The sequence below is a fragment of the Lissotriton vulgaris genome, chromosome 9 (genome assembly GCF_964263255.1).
Source record: "Lissotriton vulgaris chromosome 9, aLisVul1.2, whole genome shotgun sequence".
In the NCBI taxonomy this organism is placed as follows: Eukaryota; Metazoa; Chordata; class Amphibia; order Caudata; family Salamandridae; genus Lissotriton; species Lissotriton vulgaris.
Window position 1 is genome coordinate 153,970,117 of NC_141697.1, and position 27,121 is coordinate 153,997,237.

Consider the following 27,121-nt stretch of genomic DNA (forward strand, 5'->3'; position numbering starts at 1 on the left):
AGGCACCCCTGACCCCCTGTATCCCATCATGCCTCAGGGGTGACAGTTAGGTCAGTTGTTCTTTTCGGAGACTGAAAACAAACCCAGTAACAAATAGGTTAACAATATCTCCTTATTAAAGATTATCCTTTGCCCGGGGAGGCGGGAGGGTTGCTTATGACTTTGATGAGGATACCCCTGGAAGAGAACTAGGATTACAGGTAAGTAACTAATCCTTCTCTTCCAGAGGATCCTCATCAATAGTCATAAGCATTAGAATAGAATAGCGAGCCTCTCCTCTTCCCTGCGGGCAAAGGAATGATAAGACACTAATCTCATCAACAAGTCTGAGTAGGCTATAGACTACCCAAACAGATTCCTCAAGGAGGCTTGCCCTACTTGAGTATCGGCCCTGGAATCAGATTCGAGACAGTGATGCCTCGTAAAGATATGAACCGATTTCCAGGTTGCAGCCTTGCAAATTTCTGACATTGGAATGTCATGCAAGAAAGCTACTGTAGCGGCTTTCCCTCTAGTGGAATGCGCTTTGGGTGACCCCAACAAAGGCTTGCCTGCAAGCTGACAGGCCAATTTAATGCAAGAGACAATCCATCTGGAGATGGACCTCTTGGCCGCTGGAAAACCTGTCCTCATTGAACCATAGTTCACAAACAGTTGATTCGTTTTCCTAATCCCTTTAGTCTTTTCCAAATAGAACTTGAGCACTCTCTTAAGATCTAAGGAGTGAAGTGACCGCTCGGCTGGGGTCGTAGGATTTGGAAAAAACGAAGGGAGGGAAATTGACTGATTTATATGAAAATCAGAAATGACTTTAGGCAAGAAAGATGGATGAGCCCTTAGGACTACTCTATTGTGGTGGAAAACAGTATATGGTTCCTTCGCACAGAGCGCTTGTATCTCGCTTACTCTGCGCGCAGAGGTAATCACCACCAAAAAAGCCGCCTTCCAAGAGAGATGTTGCAAGGAGGCCTTGTGGATGGGCTCGAAAGGAGGTGACATTAACCTGGATAGAACCAGGTTCAATTCCCATGGAGGAGAAGGGTTTTGGACAGGGGGATACACTTTTTTCAACCCCTGGAGGAAGTCCTTAACCACTGGAACCTGCAAGAAATAAATCTGATCAGGTGATTTTCTGTATGCTACTATGGCTGACAAATGCACCCTAATAGAAGTATATTTCAAACCAGAAGTTGCCAGGGAAAGGAGGTATGGCAAGATGACCTCCTCCTGCCCTTTAGTCGGATCTAAGTGATGATCCCTACACCATATGTAGAACCTTTTCCACTTGAACGCATAGGACGCTCTCGTGGAAGGCCTGTTAGCCTCCTTTAAAATGTTCATGCATTCGGTAGGCAAGTTCAAATGTCCATATTGGAGGACCTTAGGAGCCATGCTGTTAGGTTCAGTGATGGGAGGTTGGGATGCATTATCCTCCCGTTCATCTTGCTCAACAGGTCCGGCCTGCAAGGAAGTCGTCACACACAGACAGATGTAGAAGGTCCGGGTACCACCACTGCCGTGGCCAATCAGGAGCTATCAGGATCATTTCCATGTTCGACCTGAGGAGCTTGGACACTACCTTCGGAATCAGAGCCAGGGGAGGAAACGCGTAAGCGAATGTTCCCGACAATCCATCATTAGAGCATTCCCCTGCGTTACTGGCCGGTGGAAACTGGACGCGAAGGCGTGGCATTTGGCGTTTTCGTCGTCTGCAAACAAGTCTATGGTTGGACGACCCCAGCAACGAAAAAGCTCTTCTACCACTTTGTCGTTTAGCAGCCAGTCTGGCTGATCTTCGAAGTGCCTGCTGAGTGCGTCTGCTTTTACGTTCAACTCGCCTGGAAGGTGCACTGCCACTACTGTGAGGCCTCGAGAGAGAAGCCAATGCCAGATTGTCTGAGCCTCTCGAGAGAGAGTGGCGAGATCGTGTGCCTCCTTGTTTGTTCAGATAGAACATGGTGGTCGTATTGTCCGTCTGAACTAGGACTGAGTTGGACTCGATCGCTGGAAAGAAAGCTTTGAGAGCCAGGAATACGGCTCTGAGTTCCAGCATGTTGATTTGGTATGTCTGCTCCTGCGCAGACCACTGGCCTTGAATTTGAAGCGGACCCATGTGCGCTCCCCAGCCTTGCAGAGAGGCATCCGTCACTATAGACTGGGATGGAAGAGGTTGGTGAAACGGTACTCCCACCAGCACATTCCTTCTCCGAGTCCACCATTTGATGGCATCCTTCGTCGCTTGGGAAAGAGTGATACGATCTTCCCAACGCCCTGTCGCTTGGTCCCACTGGTCCTCTTGAGCCTGCTGCAGAGGACGCATTCTCAGCCTGGCGTTTGGGATGAGAAAAATGCAGGACGCCATGGAACCCAGCAGGGATGCTACTTGTCAGGCTGTTGGAAGCCGAAACTCTAGCTGAATCCCACATTTCTGACTCATGGAAAGAAGTCTCTCCTCCGAAGGAAACGCTTTTCCCAATCTTGTGTCCAGAACGGAGCCTAGGTAGTGGATGGACTGTGTAGGCCGCTGGACTGACTTCTCCAGGTTCACATGGAGGCCGAGTCTGTGCAACTGGTGCAGGCAAAGTTGTAGATCATGCGTTACCTGTACTGGAGACGGGCCTTTTAGGAGCCAGTCGTCCAGGTATGGGTAGATGAAGAGTCCCTTTTTGTGAAGAAAAGCCGCCACCCCTGCATGCATTTGGTGAAGACTCGAGGTGCGGACTTGAGACCGAAGGGTAGCACCTTGTAGTGGTAGTGTTTGCTCCCTACGACAAACCTCAAGTACTTGCGATGTTGTAGAGCAATTGGAATATGAAAGTATGCATCTTGCAGATCCACCGAACACATCCAATCTCCGACTTGAAGATGTGGGCATAGTTGGTGAAGCGCTAACATGCAGAACTTTTCTTTGACAATGACTTTGTTCAATAGACGCAGATCGAGTATTGGTCTGAACTTGTCCTCCTGATCTTTTTTGGGGACAAGAAAGTATCTGGAGTAGACTCCCTTTCCTCTTTGAGAGGGAGGAACTTCCTCTATAGCTCTTTTTTGTAGTAGAACTTTCACCTCTCTTCGGAGCAAGCTTAGCTGGTGAGGGCAAGAGTTCTTTGGAGGAATTCTCTTCGGAAGCGCACGGAAACGTAGCCTGTATCCATTGCGCAGTATATTCAGCATCCACTGATCCTTTGTGATGCTGACCCACTCTGCCAGGTGTTGTGAAGCACTTCCTCCCACTGGAGTGGGCAACGGCGCCAGAGGAAGCCACTGCTCCGGCCTTTCCTCCTCTTGTGGTGTTAGAGGACTGTTGGTGACCTCCTCTACCTCTGTTGGCTTTGCCTCGAAACTGGGATTTACCCTGGTTCTTACTTTGGGACCACTGAGCGGTTTGAACCCTCTGTTGAGCCCCTCTCTCCCTGTTGGTCTTGAAGTGGCATTTGAATTCTTTTTTCTTTTCCAAACCCACCGCTTTCACTGTATCTAGTTCTGTCTTCATACGGGTCATCTCTTCGTCAGCATGTTCCCCGAAAAGAGAGGAACCCGAAAAGGGAAGATTAAGGATGCGATGCTGAGCATCCGGCTTCAGACCTGTAAGGCGCAACCAAGCCGACCTCCTGGCACAAACCCCATGTGAGTAGGAATGTGTCGCAAGCACTGCACCATCCGCAGCTGTGCTTATCATCTGATTCGCCACCAGACATCCTTCTGTTACAGTCTCTTCAAAATCCTGCTAGTCTTCCTTTGGCAGTTTGGATTTGAACCTTTCCATGGAGTCCCATAAGGCTCTGTCGTATCGACCCAGAAGTGCAGCCGCACTGGAAACCTTCAGAGTGAAGGCAGCTGAATTGCAAACCTTGCGACCCCAGGAGTCCTGAGATTTGCTGTCCTTGTCTGGTGGGACTGAAGAGGAACCGGCAACTGCATGCGTCTCCCTCGCCGCTGCCACTATTACAGAGTCTGCGGGAGGGTCAGATTTTACAAAAACCGGGTCAGAAGAGGCCGGTTTGTATTTCTTCTGAATGCGGGCTGGCACCGCTCTGATAGCCGCTGGAGTTAGGAAAACCTCTTTGACAGGATCCATAATCCCCGGGACTAAAGGCAGCAGTGGACGAGAGATAGCTTTTTTTGTGTAAAGTCTCAAAAATTACTGTCGTAGTAACCTGAGGGACAGACATTTCAATGCTCAGCTTCTGAGCTCCTCTTTGAAGGACATCCAGATAAGTGCCAATGTCATCCACTGGGGAGGTTCTAGACGTAGGACTGTCCGTCAACGTAGGGGAGTAATCCCTCTTGGAAGACCTGGTAGAAGAGGTAGATGAAGTAGACGGAGTTCTTCACAGCATATTTCAGCTCTGATGTTATTTGGCTGCTATTGCATGTTTTTATATATATATGTATTTATATCCACCACAAGTCCCCACCAAGGCACTCAGAGCCGCAGTAAGCCACGCTACCTTGAAGAAAAGACGGCAGGACCAGGAAATCCGTGAGTTGAAGTTTTTATTGTGCAACAAACGGCAGCATAACGTTTCGGCCTCTCGCAGGCCTTGATCACATGGTGTTATGCAGTACTCAGGCAGAATTTAAAGTGCTAGTGCTGTAAACGGGAGCCAACCAGAACAGAGTAAAGTGCATGGTGCAATCAACATAGTTGAAATACTATGACATTTCATTCGTTTTAAAAAATGTCACGCACTAAAACACACAATTAATCATGGTATGTCATAACACAGTATTGGGATCAATCCCATGCCCAAAAATACTGAATAAGCATTGATTCATACTGTATGCATGTGTGTGAATGCAAATCCACTTTTAGAAAAAATTCCCGGATCAATCCGTTGGCTGCATTGGGCACAGAGGCTAAGCACATAAGCAGACAATTACCATGCACACATATACAATGGATTAAAGACAGAGGTTACCCTCATTAATTGTAATTCATTAATACCTGGATAAATCCACATGTCAACTCAAGTCACATTGTCGTTTTGCCTAGTGCACCTATTAGCTTTAGCCTTGCTTCGAAGAGCATGCATGATGAATGACCACGATTTCAAAGTGCAAATGCATATACATCTAAATCATTGACATGTTTTAAAGTCATACTGGTTGGAAACCGAAAAAAGTGCAATTGAACGTGAATGTAATTAAAGTGTATTTAAAAAAAAAGGACAGATCCAAATCCGATTATACCTAGTTCTTAAAGCTGAGTATAGTATAATCTTATCTGTAAGACTGAAACAGTAGGAACACTGAATGGGGACAATGACACAATCTTTGTACATGAGTCCTTGAAATAACACATTGGTCAAGCTGAAAATACTAAATAAGGACCAATCTACTGGTTATCTAACATAGGACACCATCAATTATATCACAGAAATTTGAAACTTGGGGATTGTATTGTCAGAAAGTGAAATTATAGACAGGTGTACATATCTTCTGAAGTATTCAGCCCATTGGGAAATTTGCTATCTAACATGAGAATGTAGCGTGTTTCTAACCTTCTCAACGCAGTTTCCCTATTACCACCCCTTCTCATTGGTGCAACCATATCGATGGCATAATATTTCAGAAGAGAGCTGTTGCTATTGTGCTTCTCTCTGAAATGCCTGGCGACTGGGTATGCCTGGTCGTTAGATTTGATGGCCCGTAGGTGTTGAAGGACCCTTTTGTGCACCTGTAGTTTCGAGCTGCCCACGTAGCGAAGGCCACATGGGCATTCCAAAACATACACGCAAAATTCACTCTTACATGTGATTTTTTGCTTAATCTTATAAGGGGTGTCCGAAAATGGGATGTAGTACTCAGACTTGTTGACTCCTTGGACACAGGCTTTACAAGAAGCACATTTTCTGAAGCCTTTGCTCCCCGCCAACCAATTTTGTGTGTTAACCAACTCAGGGCTTGATGTTACAAGTGCATCTTGCAAGGAAAATGCTTTCCTATAGGTAATTGCAGGCTTTGTGGGCATATGTTTACCTATCGTTGGATCACATTTAACCAGACCCCAATGTCTATTTACAATTTTCCTGAGCGCCCCATGCTGATTATTGAAGGCCCATATGAGTCTAGTGGGAGGTTGTGTTGGGGCTGTGGCGGAGGTCTGTTTCCTCCTGTGTGCCAAGGCTTCAGATCGGGGTATGGCATTGGCTTTCCTGATGGCAGCTAGGATCACCTTTTTGTCATAACCCCGGCCCAGGAAACGTTCTTTACACTCTTCCTGGGCTATCTGGTTCTGTGCCTCCGTGCTGCATGCTCTCCTGATTCTTAGCATTTCCCCGTAGGGGATGCTACGAATCAGGTGAGGCGGGTGGTGGCTCTGTGCATGCAGCACTGTATTGCCTGCCGTTGGCTTTCTAAACAAGGATGTATGAATTTCCCCATTAGTGATATTGATTGCAATGTCCAAGAAGGTGGCCTTTGTGGAGCTGATATCAGATGTAAATGACAAGTTGAAGTTGTTGTTATTCAACCTGTTGATAAATTCCGTGGCCTGTTCGGTGGTTCCTTTCCATATCATACAGATATCATCGATGTACCTGAACCACCGAACAATGTGATTCCTGCAAGTTTCAGAGTGCTCGCCATTGAGGACCTGTCTCTCCCAGTACCCCATATGGAGACAGGCGTAACTGGGAGAAAAGCAGGCCCCCATGGCCACACCTCTGACTTGCTGGAAATGCTGTTTGTTGAACATAAAGTAATTATTGTTCAAACAGAATTTTATCATTGATAACAGCATTTTGTTATGTTCCACAAAGGCAATCGGGCGGAACCCCAAGTAATAAGCTACCGCCCTAAGGCCGTCCGCATGGACGATGCTGGTGTAAAGGGCAGAGACATCAAGGGTTACAAGCAGGTATGAAGGATCCCACTGCACAGTGCTTAGCTTTCTTAAAAAGTCACTGGAGTCTTGGACATAAGAGGGTAGTCCTAACACATATTCCTGCAAGTAAGAGTCCACATAGATTGTAGTGTTCTCTAGTAACCCCCCGCATGCAGAAATGATTGGTCTACCGGGGGGTTTCTGGGAGTCTTTGTGGACCTTGGGGATCAGGTAAAGTACGGGCATAATGGGAAAGTCATTCTTTAGATATTTCAATTCATCCATGCTGATCAGGCCTGATGAACGCCACCCCATCAGCAATGAATAGAAACTACCATGGGCATTTTTGATGACCGCCAAATCACAATGTCTGTAACACAGAGTGTCATTCAGCTGTATTTATATATCCAGTCCGCATTGACTGCCCTGACCCAACAGTTTGCCTTGGTACACTGGCTGCAGCGGCTATAAAGGGACTCAGGACAGCGGCCGTTGACTTTCTTTCTTCCCGAGGCATTGAACCTTTCATCACCTACCTGTTAACCAGCGGGACCTACAGTCTGCCTCATTCCCCCACGCCATCGACCCAGCCGTGCCGGTACAGTGCCCTCTGGGAGTTGAAGTCCAGCATTTAAACGGACTCTAACAGGATGTGTAGACCACATTAGGGGGAGGAGCGTTAGGTGCTGGAACTATGTATTAAGCAGGAAGGAACATTTGTGAACAGGACATGCTGCAGTGCTGGGTGCTGAAGAAGGCTACAGATGCCGAAATGCATTCGCCGCCATTGCTGAATTGAGAAATAAACGAGCTGTCTGACCTGTAATCCCCTTGGCCTCCGCGTTCTTCTTTGAGGGATGTTTGCGTCATGTATTTATATATATATAGTATATATATGTGGGGCACATATAATATAGTGTTTCCGGGGTCCCGCGCATGGGCGGGAATATTTTAATGCTTATGACTATTGATGAGGAAGAGAAGGAAAAGCCAGCTGAGACGGTGTAATGACCGGATTTTCCGCTTAGATGGAATCCGCCCCTAGGGGCCCCTCCAACCCAGTCAGAACGTAATTACCTCTCTCCTTAGAACGTATTTACAATGGATATGGATACATATATGTACATTTCATACCTAAGGATAGGGAAATAGCAATAAACATGCATAGGTTTTCTATCATATCTTATTCACATCAGCTAGTCTTGCGGCCACTCAGACCCAGACTAATCTACCCTAGGGCAGATATGACACACAATCCGGCGTGTCTACACATGGGCCTGCAGTCCCAATGCTCTCACTTACACTCGGTCCACAATCCGGCGAACCTCCACGTTGGTCTCCCCCCCAACGCTCTCACTTATACTCAGTCCACAATCCAGCGAACCTCCACGCTGGTCTCCTCCCCAGCGCTCTCATTAACGCCGCATATCAACGACGACCACTTTCCTATGGGCACCTATGGGAGCAACTTCTCACTCATCTACTTGGGATAAAACTAAGACAATGTAAATTTAGTACGTTTCTTCTAATTAAAATATGTACCTTCTGCTCCTGACATCAAATGTCCCCTCGCTTCCTATTGGCTTGATCACTCCTTACCTGATCGGGATTTCACATCCGTTCATGCAAACAATGCTCAACTCTAAAGGTCAGTTACCACGATTGAACAAGAATACAAGGCACATGTCGGTTCACAATAAACCAGGGTATTTAATAATAATAATCACAAACACAATACTATGCAATATATTTTCTGCAAAGGAAAGGTAAAGGTTAGAGTGATTTAAAGAAAGGGCGGAGATCAACTGGTTAATATGAAGTCGGGGCTCGGCAGTCATCTAGGTTCCCTTCTCGTCTCTGTGTCTTGGCTCGTCTCAAAGTCACACCCCAGCCGTCACAAGTACACGTCTGCACCGCTAGGCTCAACCTCTTCTGCTTCCCTCCAAGCCACTGGAACCTTGCTGGTTATTGGCTACCGTATCTCTCTCTCTCTGTCTCTGTGCGCTCCGTGCTATTTCTCCTTCAAACTTTCTCAGAGAGTCTCGGTCTTAAATCTTTCTCGGACTTCAAAGATGGCGACTGTCCGCCGAAGAAATAATTAATAGCAGAGATGCTAATGGCTAGCTGCCGCCTATGAACTAACTCTCTAACTGTCTAACACCTTCGCTAATATCAAAGCCTGTTCCTTCATGGAAAGTTACGGCCAGTAACCTGCCGCCCACCAAATTCTTGTACCTCCCCGTACCAAGGACACGTTCCCAGCCGGCCGGCCTGAAGTTGTGTCTTCGGAGTGGAGAAAAATACATTCCTTCGATAAGGGCAAGCCTGAGCCGGTTCTCTCCAAGCGAACAACACCTTGAAACTAAAACATTACACTTGACCTAGAAGGCCTCTCAAGCTACCAGGCAGAGGGCAAGATGGAGTCTGTCCCGTTTAAGGCCTACAGGGCCCAGAATACGCATAACTCCATGGAAAATATCCTAACACGCTAGCAAAAGGGTGGATCATGACTAATACTTGTATATCTACTCCCTAGCTTAAATTCGTAAGCCCTACTCAAAAGAAAAGGGTACGAAAATACCCTACCGTGTCTCCCAGAGAGATTCTACTTATAGTCCTAATCCCTACACTATAAGACTGATAGACTGGAGTCATTCTCCATCATTCTCCCTCCAAAAAGGGCCGGAAAAAGTCCGCCATTACATTACACCCCTTGAATCCAGTCTATTAGTTGTATTCTAAATAGAACTAACATCAGTGGAGGAATAATAAGAAACAAAATAATTGATCTATATCTCTTGCCAATTCTACAAAACTGTAGTAGGGAAGGAATGCACTGAATAAAGCAGCAAATAGCTATTAAAATACAAATGGAAACAATAATCCCCCCTAAAATCTGTCGTAAAGAATGCAAGTCAGGTAACCAATTAAAGAGCCAGTCGAATCAGCCCTGATCAATATGTTGTCTAATTTCTGCAGTCAAGTCGTGGAGTTTGTCAATATGGGCTTGAATTGATTTAGAGTGATCGGACAAATTAAAACAGCATAGTCCTTCAAAATCAGAACACTCATGTCCATGTTTTAACAAAAGGTAATCGATCGCTGCACGGGTCTGCAAAATAGCTCGACGTTCACCCTGGGCATCTAATAATAAGTCAGATAATACAGTAGAAGTTTGGTTAATGGATTTAACCATCCAGCAGGCAATTTTGCCAATCGTTTTTGAATTATAGACGGCCAATGCTGGAACACCAATAATAGAAAAAGCTAAACCAAGGTATTCCGATTTAGAATAGAGGTGGACAGAGGAATCACAATCTTCACGTAATGACATAGAGTCTCGCACCATACGTGAATGGGAACTAGGATGTGAGGAGAACATCAACAAACTTAATCTAGTAATAGCACAGGGACCTCCAGAAATATTTGCAGGAATATAGGGCCAGGAGGAGTTCCCACAAGAGAACAGCCACCCGGATGGCAGTAACATTGAACGGTAATAACTAGGGGCAACTAGTAAACGTTTACATGTCATATTATTTTTGACGGAAACACATGAATTCGGAAGTCTCTTTAAACACAGTAATCGTTGATGAGCTGAAAAAGAAGTAGCAGCCTGAAGTTTCAATTTAAGACATTCGGTAATGGCCTTAGGATCACATGTTAAAATAAAACAAAGGTCACCTTGCGTGATATTATAGGTTGTAATCTGGGAATGAATAGGGAGGTCAGAATCTGGAATAGTAGTACATAAAGGACAAAATTCATGGGCTGCGAAATCGCCCAGAATAATATTGGGTCGGGCACTTGAAATATTAAAAATATGTCGCAAGGTTTCAGTAGATGCTGGGACAGCAACCAAACAGGTCGCTAAAATGTCAGTCACAGACCTCATGGGAGTGAGGCAGAAATGTGGAGAGTTAGTCACTCGTTTTGCGAGTGTTATCCAGAAGTTGGCCGATGAATCTCACGCAGCAAAGGAACGCGGAACTCGGGTTCTCCAATCAACCGAAGTCGGCGGGTCCTCTCCTCTCCCGGCGTAGCAGACCAAAAGGAGTCCAACGCCGGCACATCCTGCAGCAGCAGTCCAGAGAATGATCTAGAATACAAACACAGGCCTTAATCATTCTCGTAAGTAACATTTATCAGCTGGGACAGCTTCCCAGCTATCTTTCCCTGGCTTCATCACCAAAATGGTGTTGTCATGACCGGTCGCAATAACCTCAGCCTGTTCAGGGGGACGTTTAGGCGATTGCACCCATATCTTAGCTCCGGGGTTATCAGAGGAGCCGAAGCCCTTTTGGCCACGTGTAGTTAGCAATGTTGGGGCAGTGCCTTTCCTGATCTCACCACTGAAGACAGGCATAATCAACAATTGAGCAACGCGGTCAGACTTTTTGAATGATAAATCAACCTCACTGCTATTAAGCAGAAGGACCTTAATCTCTCCCTGGTAATCACTGTCAATCACTCCTCCAAGAACTTGAACACCTTTTAAGGCAAGGCCCGATCTAGGGGCAATCAGTCCAAAACTACCGGCAGGTATATAGACACCAATGCCAGTTTCAACAATGATTCGGTCTCTGCCTTTTAGGACAATGTCATCCATAGCATGCAGGTCCAAGCCTGCAGAACCTGGGGTCGCTCTGCATGGAGCCAAAGCTCCGGGGGTAATTTCCCAATACATGACAGTTTGGACAAGGGTATTCGGTTTTGCATCAACAGCTGGAGGAAACAAACGCATTAAAGGAGATTCAGCATGCAACAAAGGACGATTATTCAGAATCAATAATGCCGGGAGTAAAACGTCCCTCCAGTGTTTGTAATGTTCGTCCGTTAATTTTCGCAACTGATCTTTTAACAAACCATTCATTCTCTCAATTAATCCCGCAGCCTGTGGATAATATGGAATGTGAAACACCCATTCAATGTTATTTTCCACACAGAATTCCAGCACCAATCATCCACGAAAATGGGATGCATTATCAGATTGAATTTGAAATGGAACACCATAATATAAAATGAGTAGTTCCATTGTTTTAATGGTATTGATTTGGGTAGCATTTTTACACGGGAAAGCGACCAAAAGGCCACTATAAGTATCAACAGCGGTACAAATGTATTGACAATTTCTGCTCATGGGGAGCGGGCCAATATAATCAATTTGCCAAATTTGAGCGGGCAACTTTCCTCGATGTAAATGGCCTTGAATAATGTGAGGCACTTCTCTCTTTCTAGAATGCTGGCAAATGGGACAATGCAGAATGACATCTTTAATCAAATTTAAAGGAATATGAATTCCTCGATCGGCAGCCCACCTGCTAGTGGCTTTTTCTCCAAAATGTCCCGCTTTCTGGTGGGCCCATTTCGCCAATCCCGCCAAATCAGAATCTTGCATGTCCACCACTGCCTCAGCAATTTTAGACTTTTCATCTGCAATATTATGAAAGAACTTGTCAAGGGAATCTATCGGGGTATGAGCATCTACGTGAAAGATTGTCACAGTACTCTGTGGGAGCAATTCCCAAATTTCTTGCCATAATTCTTTTCCCCACAGTTCTTTTGAATGTAATTCCCAATTATGAGAATGCCATGTTGGTAACCATACCGCCAGTCCATTAGCAGTGGACCAGGAATCAGTGAAAATATGACATGTGCCAGGTAACTCCTGTTTCAAAACTTGGTAAACTGCATACAATTCAGCATATTGACTACTCTTTCCATCACCAGTGGTACTCAATAATTTCTGCGTAACCGGATTATACGACACTGCTTTCCAATGTCGTTTCTCACCAATGAACCTCGCTGAACCATCCGTACACCACACATGTTTTCTATCCTCCGCGGACAGATCATCAAATGATTTACCCCACTTGACAGGAGATTCCTGTACTACAGGTACAGAACAATCACTTTCCGTCTCGTTCGATGGCGCCTGCGCCACTCGCTCATGCAACACTGCCACACCTTTCGGACCCACACGTGCTCTGTCCTGAATGTACCATTTCCATTTAATCACACTCGCCTCTTGAGCATGTCCAATCCGATGGGATTTTGACGAACTCAGAACCCACTGCATTATAGGAATTTCAGGTCTCAGAATCACAGCATGACCTAAAGTCAATTGCTCGGTATCCACCAGAGCCCAGTAACATGCAAGCAACTGCTTTTCAAAGGGTGTATAACGCTCACCAGCTTCAGGTAACTTTTTGGTCCAAAAACCCAATGGTACTTTTTGTCTGCCCTGCTTTTGCCATAAACTCCAATTGGCATACGGACCTTCCACAGACACATTCAAATCTACATCACCGTCGCCCACCGGCCACAAATCCAAGGCGTACTGAATCGCTTCTTTCGCCAAATTAAATGCATTCTGTTGTGGTTCTCCCCATTCAAACGCATTCTTTTTCCGAGTGACTCGATATAATGGAGCCAAAATCTGACTCAAATGAGGAATATGTTGACGCCAAAAGCCAAACAAGCCAATGAAACTCTGAGCCTCTTTTCTATTCCTTGGAACTGCAAAATCTAAAAATTTTCGCTTCACTTGTGGGATCACCTCTCTGTGACCTTCATGCCAATTAATACCTAAAAATTTTACATTTTGTGATGGGCCTTGTAATTTATCAGGATTGATTTCCCAACCTTTTGCTTGTAAACAATCAAGGATCTGGTCTAAATGAGACTGTACCTGATCTTGCGTCTCACCTTGAATCAAAATGTCATCAATATAATGACACACCAGTATTTGTGGGGTCGCGGGCACCTCAGACAAATGCTCAGCCACCAGCCGGTGACAGATCGTGGGACTATGTACATAACCTTGAGGAAGACTCCGGAACGTCATTTGACGTCCATTCCAGGTAAAACTGAATTGTTCCTGACACTCGGGGGCGATTGGAATTGAAAAGAAAGCATTAGCAATATCAATGGACGCATACCATGTACCTGGATGCTTCTGAATTCTCTGAATCAAAGTGACAATGTCTGGTACTGCAACAGTTAAACGAGGTGTATGTTTGTTCAACTCTCGGTAATCAACAGTCATGCGCCAAGAATTATCACTCTTGCGCACAGGCCAAACGGGATTATTCCAAGCAGAAGTAACCGGAGTTATAACTCCTGCATCAACCAAATCCTGAATTGTGGCACTGATCTCTTCGTGACCACCTGGGATACGATATTGTTTTTGAGAAACTACTTTTGTGGCTTGAGGAATTTTAATGGGGGGCATCCGTAAACGGCCAACCTGTACGGGTCTGGACGAAATGTAATGCTTTGTTCCAAATTGGTAACAACCATCATCCAAATGCAAAGTCATTCCTTTCAAAATGTCAATTCCAATTATATACTCCAAAAGTGGTACGACTAACACAGAATATTCTCTACGGGGAATCCTACCAATTTTCATCTCAAGTGTAGTTTGCACTGCGGGGGTCTCTTTTCCACCTAAACCAGTAATTGTGAAGAATTGTCCTTTAAATTTCTTTGCTTTACCATGGATTAAAGTGGCCTCCGCTCCTGTATCTACCAATGCTCGGGCCCTTTGGATATTACGATGTTTCCAAAAAATCTCAATATCTACATAGGGTCTGTTGTCTCTGTGAGCCCACCTTCGTACTGGAGCTTGACCTACTTCCTAGTTATTTTTACTGCGGTCCGCTAGCCAGGACAAATCAGGATAAATACTCTCATGTTTCTTGGGTATCAGGATTTCCTGTTCATATCCATCTCCATTACGAAATGGATTTTTGTCATTTACATCGTACTGTGAATTACGATCAGCAAGCCTGTGACGATCCTCCCTTCTCCTCAGCTCAGGGGAATAATCTCTCTCCTCTCTATGTCTGTTGGAAACACGATCATCTCTCCCCCTTTCTTTTTCCCCCTCTCTCTCCCTTACTCTGTCACGATGAGGGGACACATCACGATCAAAACGCCGGTCACCACGGCGATCAGCATCCACACGACACCTCTCATCACCTCTATCATCAGAACCACGGCCACAATCATTCTTTCGAACACGCCGGGCACCCTCCTTCCGATCCAAACCACGCTTACGGAATATGTCCCATAAGCGATTATTAGGCTCGCCGTCAATGTCCTCCCTCTTCACACCATCAGCCAAAAGAGCAAGAAACATATCACGTCTAGAGAACTTATAATCCCCAGCAGTACGACCCTCAGGTCGAGATTGTCTCTCAGGTTTAAACCATTCACCCAACTCACCAAGCTGACGAACAGATAAAAGCACCGCAGACAAAGGATTGCCAGTCTGATTAATCAATAAAGTCATCATAACCTGCTTGTAAGCAACAGGGGAAGAACGGATAATGCGATTGTGCACTGAAGATGTTAAAAGACCATCCAATAGTCTGTCAGAAGTACTGAGAAAAATTGCAGTTTTCATCACTTCCTCTTTCAAACGTTGCGACGCATCACGCAAAGTGTACCACGGCTTGTCATTGACAGGCCAATCAGATTCAGTAGGATATTTATGGTTACAGCCATCAGACGCAAGCTGGAGCAAAGTAATCTGACCAGCACCATTATAGTTTCGAAAATGATCTTGAATGGTAGAATCGGAACTCAAAGAGCAAAACCGTAAACAGTCAACAGCATCAAGCATAATACCGGCAGCGCCCAGTTCATAAAGACGCACCATCCACGTAAGCAAAGCCTCACCGGGCCGTTGACGAAATCGTTGTAAAATGTCACTCACCTCCTGTTGAGTAAAATCTTCAATACTATCCAGGGCAACACCACCCGGATTACCAGGAGCTTGTTGTAATTTGCGACGAAACACAGGATGAGCAGAAACCTCCGGCAGAGCTCCCGAAGAAGCCCCGTCCTTAGATTTAGAAGAACAATCAGGGTAGGACATGTAATCGGAACGGGAAGAACGACCACGGTCGCTAGACATGACATCTTTGTCACAAGAAGCAGATTTACAGTCACGTCCGGAGCGAGAAGACTCGCGCTTGTCACCCTCCTCAGCCGAGGAGTCAGAAGCATTAGAATCCCAGATATTACCATCCCACTCGTCAGGGTTCCAATCCAGGCCGGCTTTCGCCACGACCATACGCACTTTCCGTGTAGACACACGACCACGATGGTGTTTGTATTTATATCTCGCAATGCGAACTGCAGCACGTTCGGCTATAGTTTGATAAGTCTCAAGTTTGTCGGCAAGCAATTTATTTTGACACCGCAACAAAGTATGCGCATTCTGCAATTCAACAACCTGTCCTTCCATATCCTTACATTGCTTCCACAACTGAACAAACCTCTCATGAAGGATCCGGTATGCATGTAGCACAATCCAACCTCTGCGTCCCAAAATAGGAAGCTCATCACCCTTCACTACTGGAGCTTTCTGCAAGCAAGAAACCACATCAGCAGGCTCCGCCTGCTCCAAACAAGAAATCCAATTCTCACTCAAACCAGTAGAATCGGCCCACTCACGGGCCAAAGCCTCGTAAGGCGTAGACTCCCAGCCGGGAATCTGAATAGGCAGTTTGAAAACAGAGCCCAATTTTTTCGAAAACATTTTGACACAAAAAAAAAAATATACACAATTATAAACAAAAAATTATACGTACGAGCCGAGCGCAAGCCAACAATATTAAAACAATACAGCGCACACAGGCTTCGTAAACAGTTCGTGACGCCAGATGTAATGACCGGATTTTCCGCTTAGATGGAATCCGCCCCTAGGGGCCCCTCCAACCTAGTCAGAACGTAATCACCTCTCTCCTTAGAACGTATTTACAATGGATATGGATACATATATGTACATTTCATACCTAAGGATAGGGAAATAGCAATAAACATGCATACGTTTTCTATCATATCTTATTCACATCAGCTAGTCTCGCGGCCACTCAGACCCAGACTAATCTACCCTAGGGCAGATATGACACACAATCCGGCTTGTCTACACATGGGCCTGCAGTCCCAATGCTCTCACTTACACTCGGTCCACAATCCGGCGAACCTCCACGTTGGTCTCCCCCCCCAACGCTCTCACTTACACTCGGTCCACAATCCAGCGAACCTCCACGCTGGTCTCCTCCCTAGCGCTCTCATTAACGCCGCATATCAACGACGACCACTTTCCTATGGACACCTATGGGAGCAACTTCTCACTCATCTACTTGGGATAAAACTAAGACAATGTAAATTTAGTACGTTTCTTCTAATTAAAATATGTACCTTCTGCTCCTGACATCAAAGGTCCCCTCGCTTCCTATTGGCTTGATCACTCCTTACCTGATCGGGATTTCACATCCGTTCATGCAAACAATGCTCAACTCTAAAGGTCAGTTACCACGATTGAACAAGAATACAAGGCACATGTCGGTTCACAATAAACCAGGGTATTTAATAATAATAATCACAAACACAATACTATGCAATATATTTTCTGCAAAGGAAAGGTAAAGGTTAGAGTGATTTAAAGAAAGGGCGGAGGTCACCTGGTTAATATGAAGTCGGGGCTTGGCAGTCATCTAGGTTCCCTTCTCGTCTCTGTGTCTTGGCTCGTCTCAAAGTCACACCCCAGCCGTCACAAGTACACGTCTGCACCGCTAGGCTCAACCTCTTCTGCTTCCCTCCAAGCCACTGGAACCTTGCTGGTTATTGGCTACCGTATCTCTCTCTCTCTGTCTCTGTGCGCTCCGCGCTATTTCTCCTTCAAACTTTCTCAGAGAGTCTCGGTCTTAAATCTTTCTCGGACTTCAAAGATGGCGACTGTCCGCCGAAGAAATAATTAATAGCAGAGATGCTAACGGCTAGCTGCCGCCTATGAACTAACTCTCTAACTGTCTAACACCTTCGCTAATATCAAAGCCTGTTCCTTCATGGAAAGTTACGGCCAGTAACCTGCCGCCCACCAAATTCTTGTACCTCCCCGTACCAAGGACACGTTCCCAGCCGGCCGGCCTGAAGTTGTGTCTTCGGAGTGGAGAAAAATACATTCCTTCGATAAGGGCCAGCCTGAGCCGGTTCTCTCCAAGCGAACAACACCTTGAAACAAAAACATTACACTTGACCTAGAAGGCCTCTCAAGCTACCAGGCAGAGGGCAAGATGGAGTCTGTCCCGTTTAAGGCCTACAGGGCCCAGAATACGCATAACTCCATGGAAAATATCCTAACACGCTAGCAAAAGGGTGGATCATGACTAATACTTGTATATCTACTCCCTAGCTTAAATTCGTAAGCCCTACTCAAAAGAAAAGGGTACGAAAATACCCTACCGTGTCTCCCAGAGAGAATCTACTTATAGTCCTAATCCCTACACTATAAGACTGATAGACTGGAGTCATTCTCCATCATTCTCCCTCCAAAAAGGGCCGGAAAAAGTCCGCCATTACAGACGGCAACAACGACGATGTCATGTAGATGGGGAAAACAGGATGGTGGGAAAAAGCGTGAATAGATTTCACAGTGTGCAATCCAGGTCTAGGACTGGAAGGAACATACCCCCCAATTTCAGAGAATGGCGGGAAGCAGCAGAGAAACAGAACAAATCAATCTGTACTGGAGTGAGAGCAGAGCACCCAGGAAGGGGCAAGCCACCCTAAAGGAGGTGAGATTAGAAAGCCTCAACCAGGAAAGGTCCTCGCGGAATGGGGAGGATGGGTGGGCGTTAAGGAATCTGCAGCTAGACTATGTCTCTACCAGATACATCGTTACCAAATTTAAGTAACTTGTTCATCTGAGAGAGACCTCTAGATGCAGATTCCTTAACTTAGAATAGATACCAAAGCCATACCCATAGAGGAGGCGGGTCGGCGACTGAACCCCATCAAGTTCATGAATGAACTTAGCCGTCCGCAAGGTGACTAAACAACACTGTTAACCTTAGAGACGAAGTACAATGAGGCTATGAAAGGTAGCGCAGTCAACCTCCAGACCATGAAGCTCTAAGGAGAGCAGAAAGCAATGGGAGGCAAAGGCAATAGGAGCCATGAAGAACAGTACAGAAGACCTCTTTATGTATACTGGGTTGGGAGAAAGAGACACAAGCCAGAAACCAGTGGCAAAGTGAGAGTTCATACGTCAAAAGAAGTTGAACCAACCCAGAATGTGAAAGATCCACAGTATCCGAACTGGCGACAGAAGCAAGCAGTCACCAGTTGACCAAGGAAATAGTCTAAAAAAACACTGCAGCACCTGTACTTGCAAGGCAAGTGGAACAGCAGAGGCAATTGGGAAACCCTTATCCCGCAAGTGCCAGCATGGAGAAGAAACCATAAAGCAGATATGATGGAGTAAAAGGGAGGCCATGACTTCGCAAGAAGTGTAGCCGATCCAAAGGACTGAGAAAACCGCCGGGCACAACCTGCCGACCGCAGCCAAGTTTAAAAAGATTACTTTTTGGAATCAACAAAGTTAAGAGCAGGTCACTCAAGATCCGCTATATTCCACTAAATGTTTCTCATTTGTCAAAAATGTAAAAACAAGGGCAGCAGCAACACAAAATATCTAACCTTGAGAATTATTTAATTAACCAAGGTCCACATATTAATCATTTCATACATTGATTTGAGTTATATATCAAAAAAGTTACCCCAATGGAGTGTGCAGATAGAAAAAGAAGTAGAAAAAGTGTGTGCAATTTAAGAGGGAAAGGAATTCACAGAAAAATATTGTGACAACATATATTGTTTGATAATTTGACTAAGCAGCAAGCGACAAATCAATTGACCATGCTGTTCAACCTGGCCAAAATGAGATACCAATTCTTTACAAGTATTAATGAATGTTTATAACTCCTCAGTGTCAAAAATGTCCGCACATAGAAACACAAAAAGGGGAGGTCCAGGTCTTTATCATTAGATAAGTTGACGTTTCGACTTGTCTTTACGGCCTGACGGTTATTTGAGACTGGGCCATGCGAGTCTTCTTCAGGACAAAAGGGATAGAAGGGTAACTTTGGGATCATGGATGACCCTATGGAACAAGAAATAATAAATCTATAGACTGTTGCCTCAAAATTTATTTCAGAGGTAAGACTAAACTAACATGCTTACCCTTCCATAACGATGGTGGTGGCGCTTATTCCCACAAACCCAAGGATTGTTCTTTAATCCTATAACAATAAATATTAAAAACATGTGGAAAATATTTGTTGCCAAAACCAGATTGATCAACAAATGGAAAATCCAAAATCAATATTTACCAATACGTCACTCCGTGGGGAGTTGATAGTAGCAGTAGAACAGCGAATAATGGCTAAAAGCGAAGATATGCACTGCAAAGAAGATTATATCTGTCAGTGCCTGTGTGTACTAGGAGTACTTCTATTAAATTGCGGCTTACAAGAGTTAGTAGTGGATGTACCTTAATTCAATCCCGGCACAATCTTCCAAAAAGGGCGGTCTGTTTGTTATGGAGGGACCGCTGGTACTGATTCGGGGCCACTCTTTATTGTAGACTCCTGAAAAAATAATAATCGTGCAGAGACAAGAGAGCCTCTATTATATCCTTCTCCTTTTTTTAACAATATCCATCCATATGGTACCACCAATATAAAATAGTACCTGTATTCAAGTCTCAATTCAGGTAGGTCACCTCCTCACTGTGTAAACACCAACCGGCATGTAGGCCATCCGTACCAAATGTAATTTCTAAAATCAATGGAACAGTATTTTAATCAGTGTCTGTTCAAACCGGTTCAGAATATGAGCCTACTTATCACATAAGGGTAGATTGCGCTTACGTAATGTTAACGTTGTGCTCTCCAAAGTATTCCCAATATGGCATAAGCCCATTAGTAGAAGCCTTCAAACACCTCCTTAGTTAGGTCTCCATCTTACGACCTGTGGACAATCTGTCCCATACGGTTGCTCTACAAATAACAAAGAAGGGGCATGTAGCTAAGTATTATACCAACCACCCGGTCTAATTCACATAGCATGCAGGCGGGTCAGCCCATCGCTTACCGGGTTTTCTTTTTTTCAAACCTTTATTTCGATAAAAGCAATACAGTTGCAGGCCTACAACCACAGGGGCAAAATTGCATCGGTACACAGCTCTTCAGCCGACATCCCGGGGGCCCGGCAGCGATTCCGCATATTATTCTGAAAAGTCCTTTGGTGGTAAGCAGGATAAATTCAAGGTTTCACATTTTACATATATAAATAAACAATAAAAATAAACTGAAAAAAACTAGCGAGGCAAAAAGAGACTATACGGTGAGTGTCCGTTCCAGGGGGGGGGGGGGAACAGGATCGGAAAATGATATATGCAATGTAGATAGATGAGATCTTGGGAGGGGGGGGCCGGGAGCGAGTGATCACAGCATCAGAAGGAATATGCACCAAACAAGGAATGTGCCGGTTTGCCAGGAGTTTTGCCAGGATCTTAGGTTCGGCATTCAAGAGTGATATGGGTCTGTACGATGCACATAGGTCCCGTGGGTTTCCCTTCTTTATGAATAACAACAATGGACACTAGTCTCTGATCTTGGGGAAGGGACCCGACATCTCGCGATTCTAGACACATCTGACGAAGGTGCGACGCCATTTTGTCGGGACACAACTTGTACAGTTCGATGGGGATGCCATTCGGGCCCGTAGCTTTCCTCGAGCGGATAGCGAGCGCTATTTCTTCGTTAGAAAATTCCGCCTCCATAAGCTCTTTGTCCGAATCAGACAAGCTAGGCAATTTGATATCTCTGAGCAACAAGTGCGAGTCCTCCTCCGGTTTGTCTGAGACTGGTGCATACACCTTTTGGAAATGGTGTGCGAAACCTTCCACTATCTCAACAGGATCCACAACTCGCACTCCATCCGCTCTCTCAATAACAGGCACAACACAATTCAGACTTTCCCTTTTATCCAACCAGGCAATCAGTTTCCCCGCTTTATATCCAACATCATGCAGGCGCCCCTGTTGCTCACAACTCATAGCCTTGGCCGCATCAGTCACCAGAGCTCTATACTAAAACTGTTTGAGGGATAAAGCGTGTAATTTATACTGTGTGGCTCCAGATTGCAGCTCTTCTTCCAAGTCAGTGATTTTAGTCTTCAGTCGTACAACCTCCTCATTCTTACTTTTGGGAGTGGTCCGAGATACCCCTGGCTAGGTGTCTAACTTCTCTCACAGAGACGGCCTGCACCGCCGGAACAAGGACATAATCAAGCCTAGCAAGGCTCCCATGTGCGCCCGAGTGAAAGGTGTATTGTGCCTGTCCGGGGTGCAGCAGCCTCCAACAATCCACCAGACCAAGTGTTTCCAGGAAGGTATCCAGACAAGATTGTGATTTCGCAAGATCCCTGGGGGGCTGCAGTCCTCCCTACCACAGACAACAGAATTAAAGTCACCACCCACAACCAAAATACCTTCGGGGAGCCCCAACACCACCCTTCCCAAATCAGAAAAAGTCGTAGTTTGTAAACCTGGCGGGACATATACGGAGAGTATGGAGATCGTCTTCCCCTCCCACCTGCCCATGATAGCAGCATATCGTCCTCTATCGTCAAGTATAGTATCGTCTATTTCCAGGGGGAGGGAGTTCCTGACAAGAACGCCAGCCCCCCTCGACCCAGTGGTAAATCCCGAGTGCGCTACCAGACGATAACCTCGCCTATTCATTGCATGGCATGTGTTCCCTATCAAATGTGTTTCCTGTAACAACAGTACATCAGGGGAAAGACGTTTCAAGTACTGTAATACTATCACCCGCTTTATCCTATCCCCCAGACCGTTAACATTCCAACTTAGCACCCTCAGCCCCCTACCCCAGAGATGAAGACAGATTCCCTCCCATAACGAAACGGACACCAAACTCAAAATATGCAGTAATACGTAGCCTCGAAACAAACAAATGTAAAACAAAGTTACCCCCAAAGAAATTCTCTGAACACCCCCTCACCCTGCACACCTGCGTTACACCAAAAAGCCACCCCAACTTGCAGTGTGCCTGTCGCCCCAATATGAAACTAATCTACAAAAAGAGAAAAGACCCCCTGAAGGAGGAAGAGTCCCAGTTCCCCCGCCGCCTCTGGGTATTTACGAATATATATACAAACTCAAAAAGTCATCGAACCACTGCTGCAAAGTCCATACAGCACGCATGCCGGTCGGCACTCACTCCTCCTGCTCCAATGGGCCACCGTCAGCGCCCCCTGATTGCTCCGAGCGGTCTCGATGCGTTGGTAGAGTATCAAGCCAGTCACTGACGACCTCGGGCCGGTCAAAGAAGAGCGCCCGTTCATTGTATTCAATGCGTAGTCGGGCAGGGAAGAGCATAGCGTATTTCAAGGCCATGTCTCTGAGTCTAAGTTTCACCCCCATGAATCCCATCCGTTGCTTTTGTAGCGATTGTGTGAAGTCCGGGTAGAAACCAATAGACACATTCTCAAATTTCGTGGGGCCATTGGCCCGCGACGCCTGCAGGATAGCGTCCCTGTCCCTGAATTTAAAAATCCTGGCTATTATGGGCCGTGGAGGGGCGCCCGGTTTATGTTTCCCACATGGAACTCTGTGAGCACGCTCCACAGCAAAAAAGTTACTGAGGCCCTTAGGGGCCAGATTGTTCAATATCAGGTCCTCTACAAGGAGATCCGTCGTTAATTCAGTGGACTTCTCCGGAACCCGATGATACGCACATTGTTGCACCTAGCTCGAATTTCGAAGTCATCCAGCCGACGGGCAAACAAATCATTAGAGGACCGCAGATTACGAACTTCTGTTTGAAGATCGGACATGTCGGTCGTGAGACTGGCGGTCTTGATATCCAAAGACTTGACCCGCTCATTGTTCTTCGCCAGATCAGTCCTGATCAAGCTTTGAAGCCAATGTTTCGTATTGCAGGCCCATGGATGTCTTCATGCTTGCAATGGCACCCATAACGTCTCGCAGGGTCAATTCTTCCGTCGCTGAGGAGCCATCCCCGGTCTCGTCCAGAGCTTTACCAACACCACTGGGGGATCCTTTTGGACGAGTGTAGCGGTCCATAATGTTGGATTGGATGGCACCCCCTCGGTGCGTGACTTTGGTGGTCCGCTTCTCACTGTCTGGCTTCCTCGCCATATTGAGCGACGTGCCCCGGAGTAGCTTTGGGACCTGGTTTGAATGGCTCCTCACAAATCTGACTTGTAAAGTCTAGAGACGAGGGGCAGAGGGCAAGCGCTCAACCAATGTTAGACCATGGGCCAACAAAGTCAAATGGCGACTGGTTACGACAGACAAAGACCAAAAACGAAACCGAAAGTACTTCAGGGGCACCAGTCGACTTCCACCGGCCGTTGTTGTTCAATTGCCACCTGGGTATCTCGGAGACTCAAATCCCGGGCTGCTCATCGGTGTAGGCCGCCAAATTTCGAAGTGGAGTAAGTCCGGTTCCTGGCAGCTAAATCGATTTCTGAAAAGAGCTTCTATGTCAGCAGGGTAATATCCCGTGGTCTATATCAGGATCCGTGACAGGATATATGCGGGAGGCGGCGAGGGTCTCGGGAGCCCTGTGCTCACGCGACCATCTTGGATGCGCGCTAAGCTCCTCCTCTCTTACCGGGTTTTCTTAATTCACTTGAGCGTCTCGGTGTAGGAGTCAGCCTAACACTGAAAGCGACCTCGATTGTTTAATAACTTCAGTGTTCGCTTTAGTAAAAATCAACAACGGACTACGCTCACTCCCGATCGGGTTACTATGAGCCTCCGTGTATGCGACCAAATTTTTATTTACAAAGGACATATTGGAAGTCATACCAATTACATAGATGGGGACCATCAAATTATTAAATAAACACAGAATTCTCGAGTGTTTTCAGCCAATTGCAAGGACCGCCATCTTAAAATGGGATAATGTGAAAAGAGCAAACCATTTCATTAATGTGAATGTGGGCGCCATATTGTGTGAGGATAATCCGGTTTTCAGTTACAGTAATGTGGTATGCTCTATTGTGTATGTTCACACCTTCGTAAATAGCCCGATTACCATGTTTTAAAATATTAATAATATGAGCATATTAAGAGGTTTATAATATTGCATTACAGATCAATTTTTTCGTACTAACTTGAAAGTTCAGAATAGTAATTATTACACAGTACATATTTTTCAGCATATTAAGAGGTTTATGATATTGCATTACAGAACCATTTTTTCGTACTAACTTGAAAGTTCATAATAGTAAGTGTTACACAATACATATGTCTCAGTTATTCATCTGGGTGTATAACCATTTGCACAGACACAGGGAACAAGAAGGCACAGCGTTTTTGCTCCACGACCTAAAAGGGGGGAGGGGGTTACATGTACACTTAATGATCTTTCAAATACAATAAACATTGATATAATCTGTTAAAGTGTAACCAATTGCTGGTTAACCCATTGTCCCAGGGGGGGATCTGCTATACTTTGGTCGGGGGTCCCCACATGCTCCCAGGGGGTAGTTTTCAAGGAAGAAACTGAGTCTTTGATTAGGGAACGTAAGGAGGGTTTTATTTTTATATAACTGCGCCTTTGTCTACTGGTGATTCTTTCACGTGCAAAGGAGGCAGAGTCAAAAGGGGGTTTCTTCGGAATATCCAGGTTGCTTCACAGGATTTAGCCAAGGCTGTCTTCGTCTCTTTCCCGCCTCCAGCTCCGGGATATGCAACAAAAGGGAGAGAGATAGAGACCTCGTCAGGCAGCCGTATTATACTCTGTTCACGGAGGGCCGGGAGTGAGGGAAACCAGTGTGAGTGCAAGCTTTATACAGTTGTGCCGGGAAGTGCTCGTGAGGGAAGGGGGGTTTAAGGCAAGGAGTCGGGGATAGCAGCCTTACTCGGAAGGTTGGACCCGTTGAGCCACCCAACCCGCTACACGGCCCCGTACCTGTTGTAGCCACGCCCCTCCCGTGGGTGCGTGGCGGGGCGAGTCGTGGTATCGTTGGCCTCCTGGCTTTGTCTCTGGTCCGGGACTCTCGCCTTCTCGTCTTCTTCCTCCCTCGCGCAATCCTCCGGTGTTCTCACCTCTCTGTTCCGTCTCCTCTCGGGGATCGTTGTCCGTCCTCTCTCTCGCTGAGCTCGCCTTTGTGCTTCCTTCCGGGTCTAGGATGGGCGGGGCGACGTCATTCCATGGAGCCGTTTTAAAGGGGCCATCGTCCTCATCCTGGGGGGTCCAATAGGAGTCGGGTTCCGCGGTCCATCCGGGCTCCGGCGGCTGTGGAGAGTTAACATTAGCAGGTAACAGGGGAGTAGCCTCCCACCAAGAACAATGTTCAGTGTCCGTACGACCTGCCCCGTCACACCCATATTCTCATTATCAAGGCAAAACATAAGTCCCACGTGTGGAACTACAATTATACTGTATCACTAAAGTATGAATCAGTGGAGTCTCTCATAACCTTAATAGCGACACCTGCCTGTTAATCTCCTCTAATTCGTTGAGTCCTCTGTTTACTGTATCCAGTTGATGTATCCATTTACATTCTCTTCTATTCAGAATGACACTCAAGTCCCCACTTCTAGGATTGGCCTTGACCTTCTCGATTACCCACCATCTCAGACTGTTTGCATCATGCTTAAAAGTGGTGAAATGTTCGACCAAGGGGGCACCCTGTGTGTTACACCGTATTCTGCTGGTATGTTGTAGAATATGGCATTTGACTCTCTAAATTGTCTGGCCTACATACATTAGCCCACAGGGGCATAGGATGGCATAAATAACCCCAGTTGTGTTACATTTACTATGATCTTTCAACACATAAATCAGTTCATTGTAAGTAAATGATGTACATTCTATGGTCAGAGGGCATGCTTTACATATGCTACATTTCGTGTGGCCTATCAGTGGAGGGAAACCCCATAGTGTTGTTTGCTGATCTGTCTGGGCGATGGGTAAAAGGAATTTAATCAGATGATCCCGGATGTTTTTCCCTTTTTGGAAGGCATGTAATGGGGGTCCCAATCCACCTACTTCTTCCTTAACTAAATGCCAATGTCGGTTTACAACCTTTTTGATGATATTACTCTTTGTGTTAAAAGTGGTAACACACGCCAGTCTTTCTTCACCTTTCGTTTTTTGTTGTACATTCAACAAATGTTCATGGTGATTGTACAATGCCCGTTTACGAGCCTGTTTTAGTAGACGTATCGGATACCCTCGTTCAATCAGACGTGCAATTAGTAGTGAGGATTGCAATTGCACGAAGGTATCCGATAGCTGCAATTTTTTAACCTGTTTGGAATTACTTTTGAGGCACTTTAAGTTTTTGGGGGTTGACTCTTTCCGCCAACCTGTGCTGAGATGAGCCCCGCCCACCCGGCTACTTAATCTCCCGCCCTCCCGCTCGCCTTAG